The following is a 25,108-nucleotide window of genomic DNA, read 5'->3' as shown; positions in this document are numbered from 1 at the left end:
TGTTTCTTGTGGAATATTACTGTGTGCTCTATTATTGCATAATTTCTCTGGAATATGGTAGTCGTGCGGGTTATTTGTTGAATTTGGGAGCACGTGTTGGGTTACCGTGCCTTTCGAGAGAAAATGTGGAGTACGTGCTGAGTTATAATTCATGTATTTTAGGGATGATAATAATTATCGGTGCTCATTGACCACGTGTTCGACGACATTAATTATAACCCATGTGATGTGCGTGATTATTAATATTCTGCCAAACCTTCTGACTAAAATATGGAAGTTTCAGATACAACGTCGTTGCAATGCCAACATAACGTTCTGTAAGTGACCGTTCCAATTCATTCACAAGCCACATAACTTGTTAAACATATTTGACTTAAGGTTCATCTGTTTAATTCATTCTGTCATATTTTATGACAATAATCATGCAATAATAATAAAAACCTTAGGATCCGTTTGTAAATTGTGTAAATAATATCCGTGTATTATATGTGTGTGTATGCTATGTGTGACGTAGTTTTGATGATTCTGAAGTGTTGTTTATTGAATTTGTGTTTTAATCTGATCGCGTGTTCATCACGGTGGGTCAGGTTATCCCAGTGTCGTCTATGTGTGGCTCATTTTTTTTATTGGTGTTTAATAATATTTCTTGCAAAATTAATATAGATTCAGCGCTATAATTACGCGATTTTGAAAGGGAAGAAGATAGTATAACTTCAAAGTAAGATTAAATTAGTGTAAAATGTTAGAAAATTTTGTAACGTTAGTTAATGTACGTCATGAATAATCCCAATGCACTTATTTAATAATTTCCAAGAGAAGGATTATTGTTATAAAGACCAATATTAATTATAAAGTCATATCACAATGGGATTAATGTTAATTAAATTAATAATTTTAAAAGGATTATTTATTCAAATAATTAATTAAATAATATCAGCGTGTTATTAAATATATTATCCGCAAGTGAAGAAGTGAGACTAATGTGGATTCTGTAGATATTGTGCAGTAATAATTCTAAATGGAAACCATGGTAATCCGCCAATTAATCTAGTGGGAATTCTGCATTTCAGTTTATTTAAAGTAGCCTAATAAAAATGACATTAATCTTTGAATTACACTTGAGATCAAGGATTATTTAGGATGGCGTTCATCCTCTCTCTTTTTTATATTTTAAACATTAAAGCCAATGGAAGGCTAATTTTTATTTATTTTTATTCTTTCAGAATAACCCTTTGTCAAGGATATTCAATGGTTTAATAACTTAATTTTTGTAAATCTAGTCTACAATCTTAGCTCCGTGAGGACAACGATAAACAGAAGCAAGAGATGTTTGTTATTATTATTTTTTAGCATATCCCAATAAATGTCATGCCTACGTTTTTAAATTGTTCTTTACTTTATTGTCGTCAAACCTTGTCCTTTAAATGCCTCCAAAAATTAGGTCAGCCCGCTAACAAACGGTCAACCTCTGTGTCTCTTGTCCGCTAGCTGAGCTTAGCCGGGAAATTAGGGGGCAGTGGCTTAATTAAGCCGACGGCCGCTTCCTTCCCAACCCTAGGCCTTTCCTATCCCATCGTCGCCATAACACCTATTCGTGACGGTGCGACGTAAAGCAAATTGTGAAGAAAAGGACGCTCAACTTCACTGAACAAGTGGGTTTACCGTACTGTCCATGTTTTCTGATCACAGTGAGTGAAATTCGGAAGTTCAAGTTTCTTAACTCGTTGATACATTGTTGCTATTAACATTCGTTCTCGGAACATCTTTACAGCAAACCCTGTCCACCTCCCCAGTGTAACGGTTAGCATTTTAGCTGCCATCCTAGGGGGCGCGGGTACCATTCCCGGTATTGCAAGGAACTTAAAATTGGAGAGAGAGCTGGTGTTTGGTAAAATAGGTACATGAAGCTCACCTCCATTAACACTGTGTCTGAAAATTGCACCACCTCGTGGCGAGGACACACATTTATATTTACTGCAAAGCCCTCTTCTTTGCACCATCACTACATAATGCACTCACGTGAAGGAGAAAAGCCAAAGCAACAATTCGCAATTTGATCATCCACTGTGTATCTGAAGAACTGAATGGACTGGTATATTTAGCCTTGTAATGAGTTTCGAGTTCAGTTTGACACAACTTCTCCTTTCTTAGTCAGTTTATCGTTCCGGGTTGGTTTTCCTCTCAGAGGCAGCAAGTTATACCACTTCCACCGCCTTAAGAACAGTGTCCTGGCACGTGAGACACTTGGTCCGGGGTAAAAATGGGAAGGAGGACCAGTACCTCGTCAAGGCAGCTTCACCTGCTACGATGAACAGGGATCTTGTGGGGGATGAGAGGATTGTAAGGGATAGACAAGGAAGAGGGAAGGAAGCGGCCATGGCCTGAAGTTAGGTACCGTCCCGGCATTTGCCTGGGGAAGAAGTGGGAAACCACTGAAAATCACTTCGAGGATGACCGGGGTGGCAATCGAACGCCCATCTATTCAGTTGACCTCCCGAGGCTGAGTGGATCCCGTTCCAGTCTTCGTACTACTTTTCAAATTTCATGGCAAAGCCTGGAATCGAACCCAGACTAATCACAATAACCATTACACTATAGAGGCGGACCACACACAACTTGCTGTTCAAATATTTAAACGTTGAGCAGCAATGAATTTGGTTGAAACATATCCAGACTCGTTTATTTATGAGTCTTTCTCTCTGTTCGTTCCAACAGATGGCTCGTTCTCTGACCCACTCACTAAGTCTGAAAACGTTCGGGCCTATACTAATGATCCTGTCCCCTGTCCCCTACATTCCTTAACTCATAACTACACAACACTATCATCGAACACAATAATGCGTAGTTTCCCATACACGGCAGAGGTCACCCACCTTCATCGGAAGGGCTACCTTATGAGGGCTGCACCAAGCTAGCAATAGCCATCGAAATTATTGCATTATTAGCTCGCTCTGTGTACCACAGGTGAAGTGTTGGTCTCCGGATCCTAAGGTCGCGGGTTCAAACCCCTCAGAGGTTCACTTTATGAAAGGTAGATAAAAGTCCATTCGACACTCCATGTCGCACGATGTCGACATGTAAAAGATCTCTGATAACACGTTTGGTGTTCACCCGACAAAATGTAAAACTTAACTATAGATGGTTTATTCTGCCATATAGTTGGTCTAGAGTAAAACAAAACGTCGAAATTTACTAGCAGGCAGCCAGATGTGGTTGCATCAAACACGGTAGCTAAAGCAATAAGATTATTATTATTATTATTATTATTATTATTATTATTATTATTATTATTAAGTTCCTCCATGGCTCAGGCGGCAGCCCGCCGGTCTCTCACAGCTAGGTTCCGTGGTTTAAAACCCGGTCGCTCCATGTGAGATTTGTGCTGTAAAAAGCGGAGGCAGGGCAGATTTTTCTACCGGTATTCCGGTTTTCTCTCTCACCTTTAACTCCAGCAACCTTCTCCAATATCATTTCATCTGTAAGTTATTAATCATTGCCCTAGAGAAGTGCCTCTAGAGGGGGCTTTATTCATTCCATTCCTGGCCCGATTGAAACTGGAAGCAGGCTATGTATTTTCATTATTATTATTATTAATTCCAGAATTCTATTGTCTGGATTTCATTACATTTGCAATGTCCAAAGAAGCCATAATGAAGATCTTTTCAGCAAGAGTACATTTAGATTAAAATTTGGACAACTCTTTGACATAATGATACCTCTGAATGTTTGCCTGAGGTCACTGTCGGAGAAGGTAGTAATATAAGGGATTATTATTCTCCGAGAATGCTAATGCGTATTCATTATCTTAAGTGATACGCTAATAATTAAAATGACGATAAAAAGTTAGCTTTACTACTAAACAATAAGAGACTAACAAGGTAATAAGTTAACTTCTAATAGGCTTGCTGTCCAGAGAATGATTTAAATTAGGCACGAACATTACAGAAGCCGATCATGTCAATACATTTATTTCAGACTTACACACATATCCTTGCGCCAAGTCTAAAGCTGGAGTGAATAGATTTCACTTTTCAAACGGTTTGTTTATGTGCTAACACACCTGCGCATGTACGCATTACCAGAACAGGTTTACCCGATCCATCAAACTAAGAGTTTTGTGCTTTTCACCTCGCATTAGTTTCTACATATATCGGCCTCCTCAAGGCCTCTCTCCAGCCGCTCTACGTATCAATACGACCATTTTAATATCGAGAACACACACGAACTGACCCCGTCCGTCGGTCACGCCAGCTACAGCGTGTTTCGCAAGTCAGCTTCCTTTTTTGAGGACCATAAATTGGACTCAGTTATGCATCAACAGACTATGCCATTTTATGAAAATAGAGTGTTTAGTTCTTTTATGTAGACAAAAGTTAAAAAGAGGTCATTAGGAGTCAGTTAACTAAAAACCTAAGCGACATAGCGGGAAACAGTTCAACTGTATAATGCATCAGTAGACTATGCGACGATCTGTTTTACATCTCAGACCAAGCACCACATCCCTCACATTGCGTCACGGATGACAGCGAGGGAGCCCGCGTTTTCGATAGTAGAAAGTTACTGACGCGGTGATACACTGAGTGGTTTATCAGTCACGAAGTTCAACAATGTTTTCCGAAAGTAAAGAGAACGACAAGGAAAATTATCGTGAATCGTAAAAAGGATGCAGGCGGTGGCAATGTAAACCGGCAAAAACTAAAGGAAATCAAGCTCTTGACATTGCGGCCGTTTGCTATGTATGTGTATCAAAACTGAATTTGATGGTGAATCTCAGAAAGCAAATTTAGAAGACTGGGACGGACACGGGAAACTAGAGTTCCCTTTCATCATACCTTTATGGCCGAATGGGTAACCTATCTCTGAAGTCGAACTTGGTGACCTTAAGTCACTGATGCACCTAATACCTGCAGATACCAAACATGTTTTACCAGAAACGTGCAGGAGATTTGATATCGTGGACGACATAGATGGAATCCTGATTGCAGTCACATTATTTTTCAAATCCCCTCAGCAGATACTCAACAGTAAGGGGCTATTGGTGTTGGCATTGCGTTCTTTAGTGCGTGGGAAATACCTTAAATTGCAGCAGTAGACTAAGCACCATTAAATAAAGATCTGTGTACTGTGAGTATAAAAATGTTGAAATTTGGAGAGAATGTACAGTCTATTATTCTCACAAGGAATACCATATTTAGAAAAAATATTTTTGCTTGAATTACAGTAATACATAAACCAAAAGGTAAATGCGAATATCTCGAAACCAATTTCTGCCGCTTGGTGTAATGATGCATGACCTTAATGACCTTAAATTATATCAGTAGACTAAGCGAAGTTTTCTTTAAAAAATCTATGTAGTGTAAGAATATGAAACCTAAAATTTGGAGAGAAGCTACAATCCAACGCCAGGATCACCAGATTTAGCAAAATTATGTTTGCTTGAATATAACATAAACCAAACGTTAAACGCCAATATCGCGAAACGAACTTCTAGCACTTGGTCTAATGACGCATAGAACGACATCCAATTTATGCCGAAATCTCACCCTTGGTTGATTCGTTTACTTCATCCATTATAAAAAGAACTACCAAGATTATTCCAACATTCTAGCCACGGAAACTTAACAACATTAAATCTCCCTTTCCTCAACGAAAAATAGCTGTCTTCTGGGGATACAAAAATATATACATCGATTCTTTTTTCCTGATCATGCTGATATTCTTATTATCAATCAATCAATCAATCAATCAATCAATCAATCAATCAATCAATCAATCAATCAATCAATCAATCAATCAATCAATCAATCAATCAATCATCGGTGATTTGCATTTAGGGCTAACGCCTAAGTGGCTGATTCCCTATCAATTGTTTACCTAGCTCTTTTATAAAATATTTTCAAAGAACTTGGAAATTTATCAAGCATTTCCCTTAATCCTCGTCCTATAAATGAATATTTTCCCCAAAATGTCCTCCTGAATTCCTACTTTTCTTCATATTATGACGTTTCCTACTTTTAAAAGCTCCAATCAAGCTTATTCTTCTACTGATGGCATTCTACGCCAACTCCCCACTGACAGCTCGAAACATACCACATATTCGAGCATGTCATCTCATTACTCCAAAGTCTTCCCTGCCTAAATTTTGCAATATTTTAGTAACAGTACTCCTGTGTCGAAAATCACCCAAAACAAAGCGTAATGCTTTCTTTTGATTTTTTTACAGTTCCCATATCAAGTAGTTCTGGTGATGGTCCCATACACTGGAGCCATACTCTTACTGCGGTCTTACCATAGACTTATACGCCCTCTCCTTTAAGTCCTTACTACAACCCATAAATACTCTCTTAACCATGTGAAGAGATCTGTAACCTGTCTTAACAACCTTGTTAATATGATTACCCAATAGGAGATCATCCCTTATAATAAAATCTAGGTACTTACAGTGTTCTCCATTAGGTACTAACACCCCATCAATACATTACTTAAAACTGAGATGCATTTTCTTTTGGTGAAACTTATAACTTGACTTTTCTTCCCAATTGCATGAATACCATTGTCTGCTGTCCATCTCACAACATTGTTTTAAGTCCCGCTGTAGTCACTCACAATCCTGCAACTCATTTACCCCTCTATACAGTATAACCTCATCCACAAATATCATTATCTGTGATTCCAGGTATTTACTTACATATCTTATTATATATAGGAAAATATAAGAGTCCAATAATACTTCCCTGCAGACCCTCCTCTTAATCATAACAGGATGTGATAACGGTTCACCTTATCTAATTCTCTTAGTTATATTTTCTAGAAATATAGCTACCCATTCAACTACTCTTTTGTCTTGTCAAATAGTCCCAATTTTCGTCAGTAATTTCCCATGATCTAATCCATCAAATCCCTTAAATCTAGAGAAACAGGCCAAAAATAAATGTTGACACCAATTGTGAATTCATTGAACTACAAGAGGATGATGAACATTTTTTTTTTTTTTGCTAGGGGCTGTACGTCGCTCCGACACAGATAGGTCTTATGGCGACGATGGGATAGGAAAGGCCTAGGAGTTGGAAGGAAACGGCCGTGGCCTTAATTAAGGTACAGCCCCAGCATTTGCCTGGTGTGAAAATGGGAAACCACGGAAAACCATCTTCAGGGCTGCCGATAGTGGGATTCGAACCTACTATCTCCCGGATGCAAGCTCACAGCCGCGCGCCTCAACGCGCACGGCCAACTCGCCCGGTGGATGATGAACAATCACAAATAATACACACATGGAAAATGTTTGCAATACTGTGGGAATAGGCACGACCTGGAGAAAGTCTAGAGAAATCTATCATGGAGCGGAAGGTTGAGAGCCGTAGACAACGAAGAAGAACTGCGACCAGATGGATGAGGAGAACCGAAGATAGTCCGGGATGGCGAAGCTGCAGTAGAGATATAACCAGCGAAGCCAATGGGGTGACGATGCTCAGAAAGGTGTAAATCGATTTGTGATGGTGCTGATGGTGACCGACGTCATGTGTTAGGGTTATTGTAGTCCAGTTGTAAATGGTGGAGAGTACAAGTAATTCAATTATTGCTTGTTTACAATACAACAGATGTCGCTTCCTACGCCTGCATTGGGCCTGGGATTAACTATGCCATTTCAGGTAAAGACTGGTAGTAGTGAATACAGTGCAGTGCCAACTTCAGCTAGTCGCACGCATGTCAAGGTCACTAGCTGACTGACAGTTGTGCGTGCACGAGAAACAGCTGTTACGAGCGCTAGGCCAGGACGTCATCAGACAGCGCAAGTCTGGAGGGCTGTACAATACACGTTCATAACTACGGTACACAGTGCATTACATGTATATATTCTTTCATATAAGGACGTACATAATTAAACATACTACACTGACTGACAGAGCAAATGCAACACCAAGAAGGAGTGGTTCGAAAGGGATGAAAGTTGGGGAAAAAACAGAGACGGCACGGACGAATAATTGATGTTTATTTCAAACCGATATGCAGGTTACACAATGCGCACGGCATCGACTCAGTAGGATGTAGGACCACCGCGAGCGGCGATGCACGCAGAAACACGTCGAGGTACAGAGTCAATAAGAGTGCGGATGGTGTCCTGAGGGATGGTTCTCCATTCTCTGTCAACCATTTGCCACAGTTGGTCGTCCGTACGAGGCTGGGGCAGAGTTTGCAAACGGCGTCCAATGAGATCCCACACGTGTTCGATTGGTGAGAGATCCGGAGAGTACGCTGGCCACGGAAGCATCTGTACACCTCGTAGAGCCTGTTGGGAGATGCGAGCAGTGTGTGGGCGGGCATTATCCTGCTGAAACAGAGCATTGGGCAGCCCCTGAAGGTACGGGAGTGCCACCGGCCGCAGCACATGCTGCACGTAGCGGTGGGCATTTAACGTGCCTTGAATACGCACTAGAGGTGACGTGGAATCATACGCAATGGCGCCCCAAACCATGATGCCGCGTTGTCTAGCGGTAGGGCGCTCCACAGTTACTGCCGGATTTGACCTTTCTCCACGCCGACGCCACACTCGTCTGCGGTGACTATCACTGACAGAACAGAAGCGTGACTCATCGGAGAACACGACGTTCCGCCATTCCCTCATCCAAGTCGCTCTAGCCCGGCACCATGCCAGGCGTGCACGTCTATGCTGTGGAGTCAATGGTAGTCTTCTGAGCGGACGCCGGGAGTGCAGGCCTCCTTCAACCAATCGACGGGAAATTGTTCTGGTCGATATTGGAACAGCCAGGGTGTCTTGCACATGCTGAAGAATGGCGGTTGACGTGGCGTGCGGGGCTGCCACCGCTTGGCGACGGATGTGCCGATCCTCGCGTGCTGACGTCACTCGGGCTGCGCCTGGACCCCTCGCATGTGCCACATGTCCCTGCGCCAACCATCTTCGCCACAGGCGCTGCACCGTGGACACATCCCTATGGGTATCGGCTGCGATTTGACGAAGCGACCAACCTGCCCTTCTCAGTCCGATCACCATACCCCTCGTAAAGTCGTCTGTCTGCTGGAAATGCCTCCGTTGACGGCGGCCTGGCATTCTTAGCTATACACGTGTCCTGTGGCACACGACAACACGTTCTACAATGACTGTCGGCTGAGAAATCACGGTACGAAGTGGGCCATTCGCCAACGCCGTGTCCCATTTATCGTTCGCTACGTGCGCAGCACAGCGGCGCATTTCACATCATGAGCATACCTCAGTGACGTCAGTCTACCCTGCAATTGGCATAAAGTTCTGACCACTCCTTCTTGGTGTTGCATTTGCTCTGTCAGTCAGTGTATATAGGCTTTTGGGCTTATGCCGTGCCAAGAAAATATGGTGAAATTCTTTACGTTTCGCAGAGAACTATGCTCTGCGTCATCAGAAGAAAATCTCGACTGTCCACGAGAAAGGCATTAGAGGTAGAAAGGCGGTAGAGGTGGGATCCCTCGCTGAGTCCGAGGGAAAAACCGACTCTGGAGGATATAATAAAGAAGAAGCCTATGCCGCTAGCATATCCCTTCTGCAGCAAAACGGCATTCTTTTATAAACTTAGACAAAGGAAAATAGGCTGTGATAAAAGTAGCATCCCTTCAAGCACCATGTTGATACAGAAATACACAAACACGCAGTAACAAATTAATGTGTACCGGGCAAGTTGGCCGTGAGGTTAAAGGCACGTGGCTGTGAGCTTGCATCCGGGATATAGTGGGATTGAATCCCACTGTCGGCAGCCCTGAAGAGGGTTTTCCGTGGTTTCCCACTCTCACACCAGGCAAATGCTGGGGCTGTACCTTAATTAAACTTGTAGCTGAATGTTTCAACCATTACCTGTAGACCAAAACAGGTAACTGGAGCCTATCACCACCAGGCGTGCACAGCCCTGAGACAACAACGTGGGGGAAGTAAAAGCCGAACGAGGGGAAGCGACTTGCGCCCTCTAGCATGGGCACTGCGTTTAGGGCGGGCAAGCTTCGACACCCGTGAGCTAGTACTTACGTTTAATATACAATGCGTATTTCCCAGTTTGACCGGCATTGCGGCATTGGCTCAGGGTTGACTTACACAAGTAGCAGTACTACGCAAAGTGCAGTGTCAAAACACAATGAAGTGATTGATTGACAGAGGGTGACAACGCCACGTCACCACCCGCGTACAGCGCAGAGGAGACCAACTTCGACTGTTCAACAATGACAAGATGTCTTCGCGAGGACAACGGGGTCCGTGAGTCTGCACAGACTGTACGCAATCGGATGCGTAGTGCCCAGTTAAGGCCATTTCGACGGATTCGACGTGTTCCACTACATACATAATCGTCATCATGTTGACAGAAGATGGGGCATCCCACATCTTAATTGGGGCTGGATGAATGGCATAGTGTTATATTTACTGTTGAAACACGGATGTCATTGAGGACCGATACACGACTACAAAAGTTATCGAGACGAAAAGGACGTGGTGCAAACTATTAGAATATTCAAGGGATGCGTACATTTGGTGGTGGTGGAGGAGGTGGTGGACTGGAGTTATGCATAGCCATCGTACAACGTTGATAGCATTCGAGGGATGTTAACTTAAAGCTGGTCAGGCCTCCCAGCCACATGCGCATGGGAGAATGAACACAACGAAAATTGTTCTGATGGACTGCATATCCACATGTGGCTGGGAGACGTGACCGGTCTTAAGCAAAATAATGGACGGCAGTTTATTGTCAGACACCCTGTATTGCTCCCTCAGCGATGAAATTTCCGACTCGTTGGCTGAATGGTCAGCGTACTGGCCTTCGGTTCAGAGGGTCCCGGGATCGATTCCCGGTCGGGTCGGGGATTTTAAGCTTCATTGGTTAATTCCAATGGCCCGGGGGCTGGGTGTTTGTGTTGTCCCCAACATCCCTGCAACTCATACACCATACCTAACACTATCCCCCACCACAATTACACGCAGTTACCTACACATGGCAGATGCCGCCCACCCTCATCGGAGGGTCTGCCTTACAACGGCTGCACTCGGCTAGAAATAGCCATACGAAATTATTATTATACTTCAGTCTTTGATCTTCCAACATTTGTCTTGTCGTGTACACTTCCCATGACGTCGAAAGTCGGGACAGCTTCGATTAGAAGACTTCGTACCTTTCAGTTGCATAACCTTGGAGACGTTTCAACATTTTTATAAACCTTCTTCTTCACCTCCAAGCTGTAGTTTATAAAGACACAATCAAGTCCGCGAAAGTCCTTTTGTGAGTAGGTAAAATTATATGACTTGCAGTAAGAATGAAGTTAAAGCTATCATTTCATGTAGTGTGTAAAGTAACTAACGCATTTGTATCACGTACTTCTATCAAGCACGCAAGCAGAGACCATTCGCCCACAATCATGTAAATTACTTCTCGCTTTATATCTTTCACTTCACAGGAACAAGGGGAAGAAGGGAAAGGCTCTGTCTGCCCTTTGACCCTGGCGATATATGAACATGTTCCTGGTGATTGGTATGGAGCGCCATTGCCGCGCTAGTTATTAGTGCTGTTTTAAATGCATTCGCGGGCCGTTTCGCGTGTCCGATTGGCACGTTCAAGAACTAGATAGGCTAATTACGAACATGGATATGTTAATTGATATCCATAACACTAGATACTAGTTAATAAATATTTTTAGGATTCTTGCACCGTAAGTAGAGCCTCTGTCTTTTAATAATAATAATAATAATAATAATAATAATAATAATAATAATAATAATAATAATTGTACCCCGCCCCTTCTTTAAGGCAATCTAGGCAAACGGTTTTGAACTTGTGAACATCTTAAGAATTCTGCCTTCTGCTGGTAGATTACTATACCATCGATTTGTAACTACTTGATAGAGTAATGTTTATTTTAGGTGTTGGTAAACCTGTGTCATACGATTTTTTTAATGTGCCGAAGTTGTCAAAACGTCAGCTGGTTCCTCCACGATTCCAATAAACTTATCAGATGCTGGTAAATATGTTCTCTAGCCAATTAAACCCAGGGGTGTGTGTAGGAATCCAGCCAATCAGCAAAGTGTTCTGGAAGCTTCCCCTTACGACACTATCAGAGCAGAGTACTTACGGGCCGTCTTGTATGAATTGCTCCACTGCCGAGGAGTGCGTCTTAACGTGAGCCCTGGAGGCAGGGGTGAGGCGTGTTTGAGGACAATCCAGCGACACAAGGTAATGGCAGAATTTACCTAGACATGTGATAGCACCGCGGGTCGTTTAATGGGAAGGTTTCAGCCGTTTTTCTTTTAACGTAACTTTGTTGGCTGGTGGTTTAAATGTAGGATTTTGGGTGACGTCTGAGGACTCCGCGTCTATTCCCTAATGGGAAATCTATACATATATATATATATATATATATATATATATATATATATATATATATAAAATAACTTGTCCTGACTGACTGACTGACTGACTGACTGACTGACTGACTGACTGACTGATTCATCATCGCCGAGCCAAAACTACTGGACATAATGAAATGAAATTTTGAGGATACATTTAGAGTACAGCGTAGGTGCTCGCTAAGGGAGGATTTTTGGATCTTCCGTCGCTAAGGGGGTGAAAAGGGGTGTGAAATTTTAAAATGCGTGTATCTATATCTCAAAACGTAAAAAGTTTACAGATGTAAAAATTGGTATTTAGAATCTCCTTCAGAAATAAGGAAACACGTATGTTTTTGGAAAATCCCAATAGGAGGGGTGAAAAGGGGTGAAAAAGGTGTTGAATGCCTTAAATGAGGATACTAATATTTCAGAAACAGAAGATCTTACAGACCTGAAAATTGGTATTTGGGATCTCCTTTGAAAATAAAGAAACACGAATTTTTTTGTTTTTGGAAAATCCAATTAATGAGGGTTAAACAGAAGTGACAAATTGGGGTGAATTTTTAGAAAGACTACATCTACAGTATATCTCAGAAACGTAAAATGTTACAGACGTGAAAACTGGTATTTGGAATCTCCTGTAAAAATAAAGAAATGCGTATTTTCTGTTTTCGGAAATCCCCCTATAGGGGGGGGGGGACGAAAAATTAGTTGAATTATTTGTATGAGGATACTATTATCTCAGACGTGAACATTGGTATATGGAATCTGCCTTAAAATTAAGAAACACGTATTCTCGGAAAATCCAATGATGGTGGGGGGGAAGGTGACAGAATTGAAAAATTACTTGAATTAATTGTATGATGATACTTACCTAATAAAAACAAAAGTTGTTACAGACGTGCAAATTGGTATTTAGATCTCCTTTAAAACAAAGAAAAAAGCGTTTTTGGGGGGAAATCATCTTGGGGTGCGGAGGTGAAAAGGAGTTGAATTCCTTTTATGAGGACACATATCTCAAAAACTGACGATGTTAGAGTCGAGTTAATTGGTATTTAGAAGATCATTTACTATTAAAGAAACAAGTTTTTTTGCCGGAAAATTCACTTAGTGGGGGTGGGGGTGTGTGAAAGGAAGTGAAAAAAGTGAATTATTTTTATGGGGATACTTATATCTCAGAACTGAAGGTAACAGACGTGAACATTGGTATTTAGAATCTCCTTTAAACATAAAGAAACATGCCTTCTTTTTTTGGGGGGGAGGGCTAAATCAACTTAACGGCAGTGGGGTTAAAAATGAGTTGAGACCAATTGATTTGACTGTTCATAATGTATTTATTCAGATCATAAACTGATCATTTTTAATATTTCCTGGGTTCGTTTTCAAGACCAATCTTTTCCTTTGGAAAACATAAAGTTAGACTACTGTAGATTCTCCTGGCATAAAATAAACATTTAAACACATCTGAAATAAACGATAGGAATGAAATTGACCGTGCAATTGTTCACCTCTATAATAAGGTCAAAAATGCACGGAAGAATATCATTCGAGTCGCCAAAAATCTCGCGCACTTGCCTACGCGCGACGATGGTGCTGGTCACATTGTCAGCAATGACAATGGCAGGAGATGTAATTTACCCCCAAGTAGTAGCGGTCTTTCATCTTACTGTGGGGTCCAGAACATCAATAATAATAATAATAATAATAATAATAATAATAATAATAATAATAATAATAATAATAATGTTCTGGACCGTCGTAAAATGTGCGAACCGCGCTGGCCGGAAACGGGTCCTGGCCGGCTAATGACTACGATTGCTGTCCGGCCGCGGGTTCAGTATCGCCAAGGCACCCAAGACGACACCACGCCGGATCTCCTAAAGGATTTGATCCATATTAAAATGCTTATAGGAAAATATGGCAAAGATTTAAGGACCCAACTGACCGGGTGGAATACATGGAACTAGCCCGTGCAGTATGAAATTGATTGGTTGAAAGAAAGATTGAAAATGGGAGGAACTTTGCCGTAATCCCTCAGAAAACTAGTCAGATCACGAATTTTGGCGGATTCTCTCAGAAAACGAGTCAGATCGCGAATTTCGGTGGATTATATATAAAACGTTAAGCATTCAATTAAATTTCATTATAATACCGTAACGAAGCACGGGTATCTTGCTAGTAAGTAATTCAAGGGAACAAAGTGTGCTGATACTCTGTCATTTCCCATTCAACATTGCATTGTGTGACTAATGTTTCCAACCTCAAAATTTTCTAAAACTTGTCTTGCCATTAATGTTTCTCCTTTAGTAAACCCCGTGCCGTATAGGAATAGCAACTGGATCTTCGGTCCGTAAGCCCAATTAGGGTTTTATACATTTATATATGGAGTGCTAGTGTTTCGCGTCCTTGCCTTTCGTTTGTGGCCTGTTATGTGCAACCTTTTCTTTCTACCATCAAGACCAGGTAGTATGGGCAATTATGCCCCTGTTTATTCACTTCAGAGAGTGAAATACCCTTGCGAATAATAATATAGCTGTTGAGCAACATATAAGCCCACATTAGGGCAACTGCTCATAAACACTTCAATGTGATGTGGAAATTTTATTGTGTTTTAGTAACCTGATTGTCTTTGCGAGGCTAGACTATGGCATTTTTGGAGCCCCGGCTCGTGAGGAATGTAATTTCTTGGAGCAAATCTTGCTCTTGTAAAATATTGTACCTGTCAAGAGCAGTAATGCTCATTTCTAGAGTAAATTAACAAATTTACAATTCTCTGAAGTATTAGTACCTGATGTTCGTACTTCTAAGACCCCTATTTTGTCAGAGCTGACGAGCTCATTAATATTGTTTGTTATTCATTCAGATTTTCTATCCATAGAAAAAAAGGAAATAAATAAATTTATACATATTAAAAGTTGCTCCCACCGAGCTCGATAGCTGCAGTCGCTTAAGTGCGGCCAGTATCCAGTAATCGGGAGATAGTGGGTTCGAGTCCCACTGTCGGCAGCCCTGAAGATGGTTTTCCGTGGTTTCCCAATTTCACACCAGGCAAATGCTCGGGCTGTACCTTAATTAAGGCCACGGCGCTTCCTTCCATTTCCTAGGCCTTTCCTACACCGTCGTCGCCGTAAGACATATCTGTGTCGGCGCGACGTAAAGCAAATAGCAAACCAAAAAAAAGTTGCTGTAAGTAATTACTTGTCCAGCTATTCAACCCAGGCACTTTCTAATCCTCTGAGAGCCACGGGAATTCCGTAATAATAATCATAATCATAATAGTAATAATAATAATAATAATAACCAAAATGGGTAAAGCTACTGGATCTCTGTGGTTCAAGCAAGTAGAGAAAGATCGCAGAAAATTTTAATCAAAAGAGAATAACTAACATGAATAGGTGTAACTACTTCTTAACAATCGAAACCATACACTTCCTAACATCCCTTGCAGAAGCTAACCACAATGTGACCAGGAAATTGTCCGAGAAACACGGAATAGTGTTCAGCAAATAAATGTGAGAATACTGGGCTGACAGAAAAGGTCATGGTGCCTACAAGAAAGCAGCTAACAAACCCATCACCAAACACACCACAAGCGTCAAACATAACAACAGCACAACAATAACAACTATAGCACGGATAAGGCTAAATTACTGTGGTCTTCATGCAATTCAAACACATTCATAAACGAATTAATAATAATAATAATAATAATAATAATAATAATAATAATAATAATAATAATAATAATGTGTGACTTCAATTGTTGAAATGAATATTTCGATGTCTTACTTCTAAAACCTTGTATGTCCCAATGCTCTTCCTATTCCTCATATTCCTTAAGACTGGTCACGCCTCCCAGCCACATATGGATATGCAGCCCATTAAAACAATTTTCGTTATGTTCATTTTCCTATGGACACGTGTAAAGGAAAATGGACTTTAAATACAATATACTGTAGGAGTGCGTAAATTCGATTCCAAACGATCATCGATTTTCTGAATAGACATCACCTGTATCAATCTTGATGTTCTGTTTTCACACTACTGCAGTAGATCGAACGAAACCCCTAATGTGTCCACAAGTGCCATTTTTGTGTGCCACATGAAGGAGACATATTAACCTATATAGCCTATTGCTCCTACTTCAAAAATTCACTGAGCACCGAAACGAACCCAGGAGGCTAACACACCAATGACTCGAATACAGGTACCAGCACTGTACGATTCATCCTACAGTTTATCATTAAGGGAGAAGCCATACAACACTATTTTAATAGTTGACCGTAGCAGTCACCCTCACCTATACCCTGAAACTATAAATTCCAATGAAACATATCATGTAGGCTTGTCCACAAGATGACAGGAGCCGAGCAGAAATAGTTTACAGATATTTGAAATTACTGAGAGCATAACATTATGTGAAATTCGACATTATTTTCATTTCAAACCTTCTTTACTACAACACTGAGCTTACGAAGCACAAGCCAGCTGGCCCATGGCAGTAAGAACTCAGCGAATATATCATCACGTTCACTCAGTAGACAGTAACGAGAAAAGTAACAATCAGAAAACTCTAACTAATGGACAGCAAACTCTCTAAGGCCCGGTTTATTCAATCTCAGTTAAAAGAACACTAACACACTGTTTGTTAACGTAGCGTTAAAAATTTAGCATCATGTTAAGATTCTTGCGTTTATCCAAACATTTCCTGGGCACTGTTAGCTAACACGGTGATTTCTTTCACAAGAGTCACGATCAGTAAGAATCTAGCAGGCAGTGGTAAAACCATGCAATTTGTGAGCGCGCTACGATGCGCTTTTGTTTGAATACAGCCCGTAAACCAAGGCACATGAAGACATATTAACCTATATAGCCTATTGCTCCTACTTCAAAAATTCACTGAGCACCGAAACGAACCCAGGAGGCTAACACACCAATGACTCGAATACAGGTACCAGCATTGTACGATTCATCCTACAGTTTATCATTAAGGGAGAAGCCATACAACACTATTTTAATAGTTGACCGTAGCAGTCACCCTCACCTATACCCTGAAACTATAAATTCCAATGAAACATATCATGTAGGCTTGTCCACAAGATGACAGGAGCCGAGCAGAAATAGTTTACAGATATTTGAAATTACTGAGAGCATAACATTATGTGAAATTCGACATTATTTTCATTTCAAACCTTCTTTACTACAACACTGAGCTTACGAAGCACAAGCCAGCTGGCCCATGGCAGTAAGAACTCAGCGAATATATCATCACGTTCACTCAGTAGACAGTAACGAGAAAAGTAACAATCAGAAAACTCTAACTAATGGACAGCAAACTCTCTAAGGCCCGGTTTATTCAATCTCAGTTAAAAGAACACTAACACACTGTTTGTTAACGTAGCGTTAAAAATTTAGCATCATGTTAAGATTCTTGCGTTTATCCAAACATTTCCTGGGCACTGTTAGCTAACACGGTGATTTCTTTCACAAGAGTCACGATCAGTAAGAATCTAGCAGGCAGTGGTAAAACCATGCAATTTGTGAGCGCGCTACGATGCGCTTTTGTTTGAATACAGCCCGTAAACCAAGGCACATGAAATCAACGTTTATACGAAATTTTTGTCTTGACCATGAATTTTCTGTTGCTGTATAGACTAATATGAAAAAAAGCCCAGATGAGAATGCGTGATTCAAAATTATCTTATTTTGGAAATTATTTCCAACTATATACAACTATAAACCTTTTAAATAGGCCGTTTTAGCAGACCACCCGGCTAACATAACCTAGATATGTATTAGTTTCATAACGTTAATACATATTTAAGTCAGAGGGTGTTCCAACTTAAAATGTAAATACTGAAAAACTGCTTATTTAAATGACAAATCTTTATTGTCAGCACAACTGCATAAAATACATCCGAGTTTAAATGTTCAGGTTGACTATCACGAGCAGTGTCCGGATTAGCATGTGAGCACTAGATTCCGCATGGCACTCTACAGTAACCAAGCGGTAAGTCCGGGTGTTACGTGATGCCGAACGAGCAGCAGAACACGAGACGTTCAAAATACCGTACTCTCATGTCTTGTTCGTGATAACACTAAAATAGTTCAATTTTGCAGTTAATGTTTACCTGTCCGATATTATTGTTAAAGCTCTGAGGGTAATAAACTTAAATCTGATCATATTAATTTTTTTACGTAGTATTACCCATCCGGCTAGCGAAAATTTCTGGCGATAACACTGAATTACCTGTTATAGAAAGTAAGCAAATTAATGGACCCGTGCTCAAAACTAAAAGTGACGCTCGGCAACAAAATTGTAGTACGATCAAGCAACTTTTTAAAAAAATTTTAACTTCGTGTGGCTATTTCTAGTCGAGTGCAGACCTTGTAAGGCAGGCCCTACGATAAGGGGGCGGCATCTGGCATGTGTAGGTAACTGCGTGTTATTGTGGTGTAGGATAGTGCTATGTGTGGTGTGTGAGTTGCAGGGATGTTGGGGACAGCACAAACACCCAGCCCCCGAGCCACTGGAATTAACCAATGTAGGTTAAAATCCCAGACCCGTCCGGAAATCGAACCCGGGGCCCACTGAACCGAAGGCCAGTACGCTGATCACTCAGCCAACGAGTCGGACGATCAAGCAACTGAAACAACTGTATGAAAATCATCTCTTCCGTTTGTAACTCTTTCTGGAAAAGGATTATCACATTCCAAATATTCAAGGTACAGAAGTTCTGCGTGTAACACACATAACAAATTTTGAGCTAACATAGAATTTAACTGCTTGAACCTGGGCAGTTAAATTAACTGAGAGTTTACCAGATTATTAGTCTTAACCAATGTTGATTAAATGTTAATTTTAGTTAAGATCACTGTCAAATATTTTAACAGGCAGTTAAATGTTAACTGAGGTTGAATAAACCTGGCTTTAGTGGATTAAGAGAAGGAAAACCGGGCGAGTTGGCCGTGCGGTTAGGGGCGCGCTGCTGTGGGTTTGCATCAGGGAGATAGTGGGTTCGAACCTCATTGTCGGCAGCCCTGAATATGGTTGTCCTTGGTTTCCCATTTTCACACCAGGTAAATGCTGGGGCTGTACCTTACTTAAAGCCACGGATGCTTCCTTTCCACTCCTCGCCCTTTCCTGCCCCATCGTCGCCGTAAAACCTATCTGTGTCGGTGCAGCGCAAAGAAAATTATTTTAAAAAAGGAGGAAAAGAAATCGAAATACGTGTACAAGTACAAGTAGGACAGATCCTAGGGCTCATGCTCGAAGTGAGGGGAAAATTCTCAAACTGTTACGTGACAATAATGAGATACTCATACGTACGGAATAACCCTCATTAACTAGGGCATCCACCACACTCAAACCAGCATCGTAATACATAACATTACCGGGTGAGTTGGCCGTGTGGTTAGGGGCGCGTAACTGTGAACTTGCATCCGGAAGATAGTGGGTTCGAACCCCACTCTCGGCAGTCCTGAAAATGGTTTTCCGTGGTTTCCCATCTTCACACCAAACAAATGCTCGGGTTGCTTCTTTCCCACTCCAGGCCTTTCCTTTCCCATCGTCGCCATAAGACCTACCTGTGTCGGTGCGACGTAAAACAAGTTGGAAAATAAAATGAAAATAACATCCATTCCACTAGTTACGAAACTTTCGTCAGCCTAATTGAAATGTATTCATCGTAATCTCTAAACAATAGATGTAGCATACATCTCACTCCCTTTCCATTCACCCTCGTGATGGTATAATGACATTATGATATCACTGATATCGTGATTCTCCAAGCTTCTCAGTCAGTGATACCAGCCAACGTGTTGGTCCCCGTCCCCTCTGCTGTTTCCCATTTACATTTCGAGGTTCTCAGCTTTCGAGCTTTTCAGGTATGAATATAGGGAATATTGGTAAACCTTCTTCTGGACTATCAATGCTGGGGTTTGAACACATTATATCTCCAATGCAGCTACATGTTTTATATTGTTCATGTATTCATCTATATACACATGAGTGAATTGTGGTAAGTGGACGTTTTAAGGTTATATACTATTAACATTTCTTTTCTCCGTTCATATTATTTACACGTTAGACATTATAATGTTCAATCTGATTTTGATGTCTTAATGGATAAAAGAATTGAAAACTGTAATGAAAATTTGTAAATTTAACAAAGGAATGATCATGATAACTAGAACACAATCCGTAGCCGTATGTCCAATGTTCTATAAATAGCTGAAACCTTCGGAGTTGTTGTAATCGTAAGTCGTTATGAATTAATAAAGTACATCTCATGGTAGAGTAGTTTTATTGTTAAGCGATATGTTGAGAATACTGATCATTGGAGCCCGGAATTTTATGCATTAACAGGTTAGAATGCAAACTTACTGAAGCGTGAAGTAAGTATAGTCTACCTTCACAACATTATGCTATGTAGTTAGCATAAACATTAGGGGTACTGCCCATCAGAACCCCTATAATATATGTTACTCTTTCTACATTATGGAAGATCGGGTGGCCAACATTTCCTACTAACCAAATTAGTTTACAATCTAACCTATTACCGCATGAAAATCCGGGCTTTACTGATCATTGTTCTTTTCTTCTTCTTTTCATATTTTTCTTCATTGTGGGTTTTATTTGTTATAATTGTCCTTGCCGTAAATGTTTCTTTATTGAAATCATGACGAATAGTACCGTGTACTCACATATTTATAAAACAATTTAGGAAATCCATTTAATAAATAAATAGTTTAAATTATTTAATTGCCCAATGAACTAAATACAACATTTCAGTGCCACATGATTTACATTATTTTCGTGTAAATACAATTTCATTTTGTTTTATCTTATGTCAGCAACAGAGATAATACTCCAATTACAAGTGGTTTAGGCGGTTTTATTTTAAAATGTCATGATATAAAAATAAAGCAAGCAGGCAAACCGTACCGTACATAAATATTAAGATGGATAATAAGGAATAATATGAAAACAGTTGAATTTTAACCAAACAAAACATTATTGGAATAAATTTTATCACTCTTCGTAAATATATTAATTCTAGGAGAGGTTGTACATTACCTCCTTTATAAAACATGATACTGAATTTTAACCAGCGAATTTTACAATGATCTTCACAAATGAAGCATAGATAGCGTAACTTGAATTGTCGCATGGCTTTTAGTGCCGGGATATCCCACGACGGGTTCGGCTCGCCAGGTGCAGGTCTTTCTATTTGACTCCCGTAGGCGACCTGCGCGTTGTGATGAGGATGAAATGATGATGAAGACAACCCATACATCCAGCCCCCGGGCCATTGGAATTAACCAATTAAGGTTAAAATCCCCCACCCGGCCAGGAATCGAACCCGGGACCCTCTGAACCGAAAGCCAGTACGCTGACCGTACAGCCAACGAGTCGGACATAGCGTAACTGATATGCACTTACTGTAATATTCAGCTGTTACTCGTTTTCGTCTACACTATTTCTCCTGCTTACAATCTATTTTCACTCAATACTGTTCGTGCTTGTACTCCTGAAGGTTGAACAATCCAATTCTGTCATGAAATATGCGTCTGCACGGATGAATTGCACTCGATGGATGGGTGAGGATAGTGAATGCTTTTCTCCGTTTAACCTCTTAATGCCGTTGCTCCTGCTTAAACAGTTCAACAGCAGCAGAGGTGATTCGACGACAAAACAAGAAATCCTTGGCAAGTATGTCCCAAGTTTGAGGGTTGACATTAATTTGTGATCTTCATGTTTTGTTTTAGCTGGTATTTATAACGCCCTAAAGGGCAGAACTACTTGCTGTTTCCGAGGCAATGTCATCATACAGGAACTGACGAGGAATCCTGATATCGGTCATACGACATGCATGGCCAATGATGGAGTCTTTCTCAAGATCTACAAGACTTGAGACATGGTTCTCATTTCTGATATATAATATGGAACGAAGTTTATTTTGGTGAAAACGTTGAAATGTATTAATGTCGTGGTGTTACGGGGTCCAGATTTCGCATCCATAAAGTAATGCTGAGATGAAGTTTGATTTATGCACTATGATTTTATTATGAACTGTTAGGTCTTGGAATGGATAGGATAACGGACCAAATGCCAAGTGAACTGAACAAACTCTGTTTTCCACATCTTCTTCTAGGGTGTACCTTTAGACAAGATGCTCTCAAGGTTTGAAGTGTATTCCACCAGTTCTAAAATTACATCTGACATACTTGTTGAACTCTGCAATGCTAGTCGCAGAGGCACGTTTAGCAACAATATTTCTTTTTTTATTATTGACGGTGATGACAAAATGACCATATAGCACTTCAAACTATTGACTGACTGCTGGATCTCCTTAGGCGTAAGAGCTTTTTTTTTTTTTTTTTTGCTAGTTGCTTTACGTCGCACCGACACAGATAGGTCTTATGGCGACGATGTGACAGGGAAGGGCTAGGAGTGTGAAGGAAGCGGCCGTGGCCTTCATTAAGGTACAGCCCCAGCATTTGTCTGGTGTGAAAATGGAAAACCACAGAAGACCATTTTCAGGGCTGCCGACAGTGGGGTTCGAACCTACTATCTCCCGAATACTGGATACTGGCCGCACTTAAGCGACTGCAGCTATCGAGCTCGGTAGGTGTAAGAGGAGGTGAGGCAGTGTCATCAGCATACTGCAGTTCACTTAAGCGACTGCAGCTATCGAGCTCGGTAGGTGTAAGAGGAGGTGAGGCAGTGTCATTAGCATACTGCAGTTCACTTAAGCGACTGCAGCTATCGAGCTCGGTAGGTGTAAGAGGAGGTGAGACAGTATCATCAGCATACTGCAGTTCACTTAAGCGACTGCAGCTATCGAGCTCGGTAGGTGTAAGAGCAGGTGAGGCAGTGTCATCAGCATACTGCAGTTCACTTAAGCGACTGCAGCTATCGAGCTCGGTAGGTGTAAGAGGAGGTGAGGCAGTGTCATCAGCATACTGCAGTTCACTTAAGCGACTGCAGCTATCGAGCTCGGTAGGTGTAAGAGGAGGTGAGGCAGTGTCATCAGCATACTGCAGTTCACTTAAGCGACTGCAGCTATCGAGCTCGGTAGGTGTAAGAGGAGGTGAGGCAGTGTCATCAGCATACTGCAGTTCACTTATGCACTTCATCATGCAATTAATCATTAAATTAAATTAAAAAGCACAATACAAGGAGCATACTTGTAAAGCATTGCTTATGAAAGAGAAAGAACCAAGTACTTTCTAGATCTTCAGTTACCACTAGTAACATTGTAACGTGTATATTGAAGGAAATGAGTATTGCCACTTTATACAGAATATTGTAAATATTTTCAATCGCTGCATATCATTTAATGGTTGGAAGTATTCCCGATTTTCTGAACATTTTTACGAATTTTCTAGTTTTGAAATCATGTATGATACGAGAGTAGGATTTTACCGACCAGATACCGTTATACTTCAAGTGAGAGATGATTATACTTAAAGAATTATTTTTGTATACCAGATCTGGAACCTGGATCTTGTGCACTCCTGTTAGCTACCATATTTACCACTATCTTATCCATTACTTCTTCCAACCCTTTAATTACGATCCTATTTTTAAAGCCACTTAATATCACTAAACGATATTTGCTGATAACCCTCACTATTCTATAGCTCAATGCCACGTGTGATTTACCTACAATGAGACAATTCGAAATCATGTATGTTACGAGAGTAGTATGTAATCGACCAGATAATTTTATACTCCAAATGAGATCCTTGAATAACCACTCAAGGCATACCAAAGCTAACTCCGGATAGGCCATGCCGGCCATTGGAGGAGTGGAAGGTGAAGACCCCCACTATTCGTAGCTTCCGCATTAATTTGGATAGAGCTCTATTCCCGGCTGTCTTTTCCGCCAGAAACTAACCAGATAGTTATTTCTGATGTAGGCCGAATGAACTACAGGGCCACGTGCGACTTCAGAAGTTCTCAATCCTTAGACTCCCTGACTCGGATCTTTGCTCTTTGAGAGCACGCTTTTACCGCCTAGACGAGACAACCTCCGCGTAATAATGAATTAGAACTACCAATTTCCTCACAAAGGCTTCTGCATCAATCTCTGTGCTACTCCTTTGACAGTTGTCAGGAAAACCTTATAATCTCCTTTCTTTCTCGTTTGCCAGCATGTTACTAATTCTTAACTTGTCCAGTCAGATTTTATTTGATGACTCAATTTCCTTTTTTATTCATCGATAAGCTACATTGTATGTGTTTACACCCTACTGAATGGCAGTTTGTTTGCTGAATCGTTTCAGATTATTTCGTAGACTGTCAAGGAAACGAGACGATTGTGTAGGATGCACACCTCGAATGATTAAAGTTTTCCGGTCAATTATTTAAACCCAACCACTTGAGAGCATGAAGGGCTACGACTTAGATTCTCCCACCTCTACTAGAGCTATTGATATCTGCACTTTCAGGACAACTCCACCGTTGTTTATTGTTTAAAGCGTGGAGACAAGATTCCACATCAGGAACATTGATAAACATTTGGATGCACCATTTACATACCGCGATTAATAAAGTGTCGAATTTCGTCGAGAACGCATAACAATGGATCGGTTTACATCAATAAATAACGAAGCTTAAGTTAGAATCGGTATAGATTTTAAGGAAGGTCTCCCAAACTATGATCGGTATTTTGCAGTTTACAACCCTTATTGCACTGGAAAGTACAAAGCCCTATACCACTAACCAAGAAATTCATCACACAGTGG

This window comes from Anabrus simplex, chromosome 1 (genome assembly GCF_040414725.1).
Source record: "Anabrus simplex isolate iqAnaSimp1 chromosome 1, ASM4041472v1, whole genome shotgun sequence".
NCBI lineage: Eukaryota > Metazoa > Arthropoda > Insecta > Orthoptera > Tettigoniidae > Anabrus > Anabrus simplex.
Note: the sequence above shows the minus strand (reverse complement) of the source record.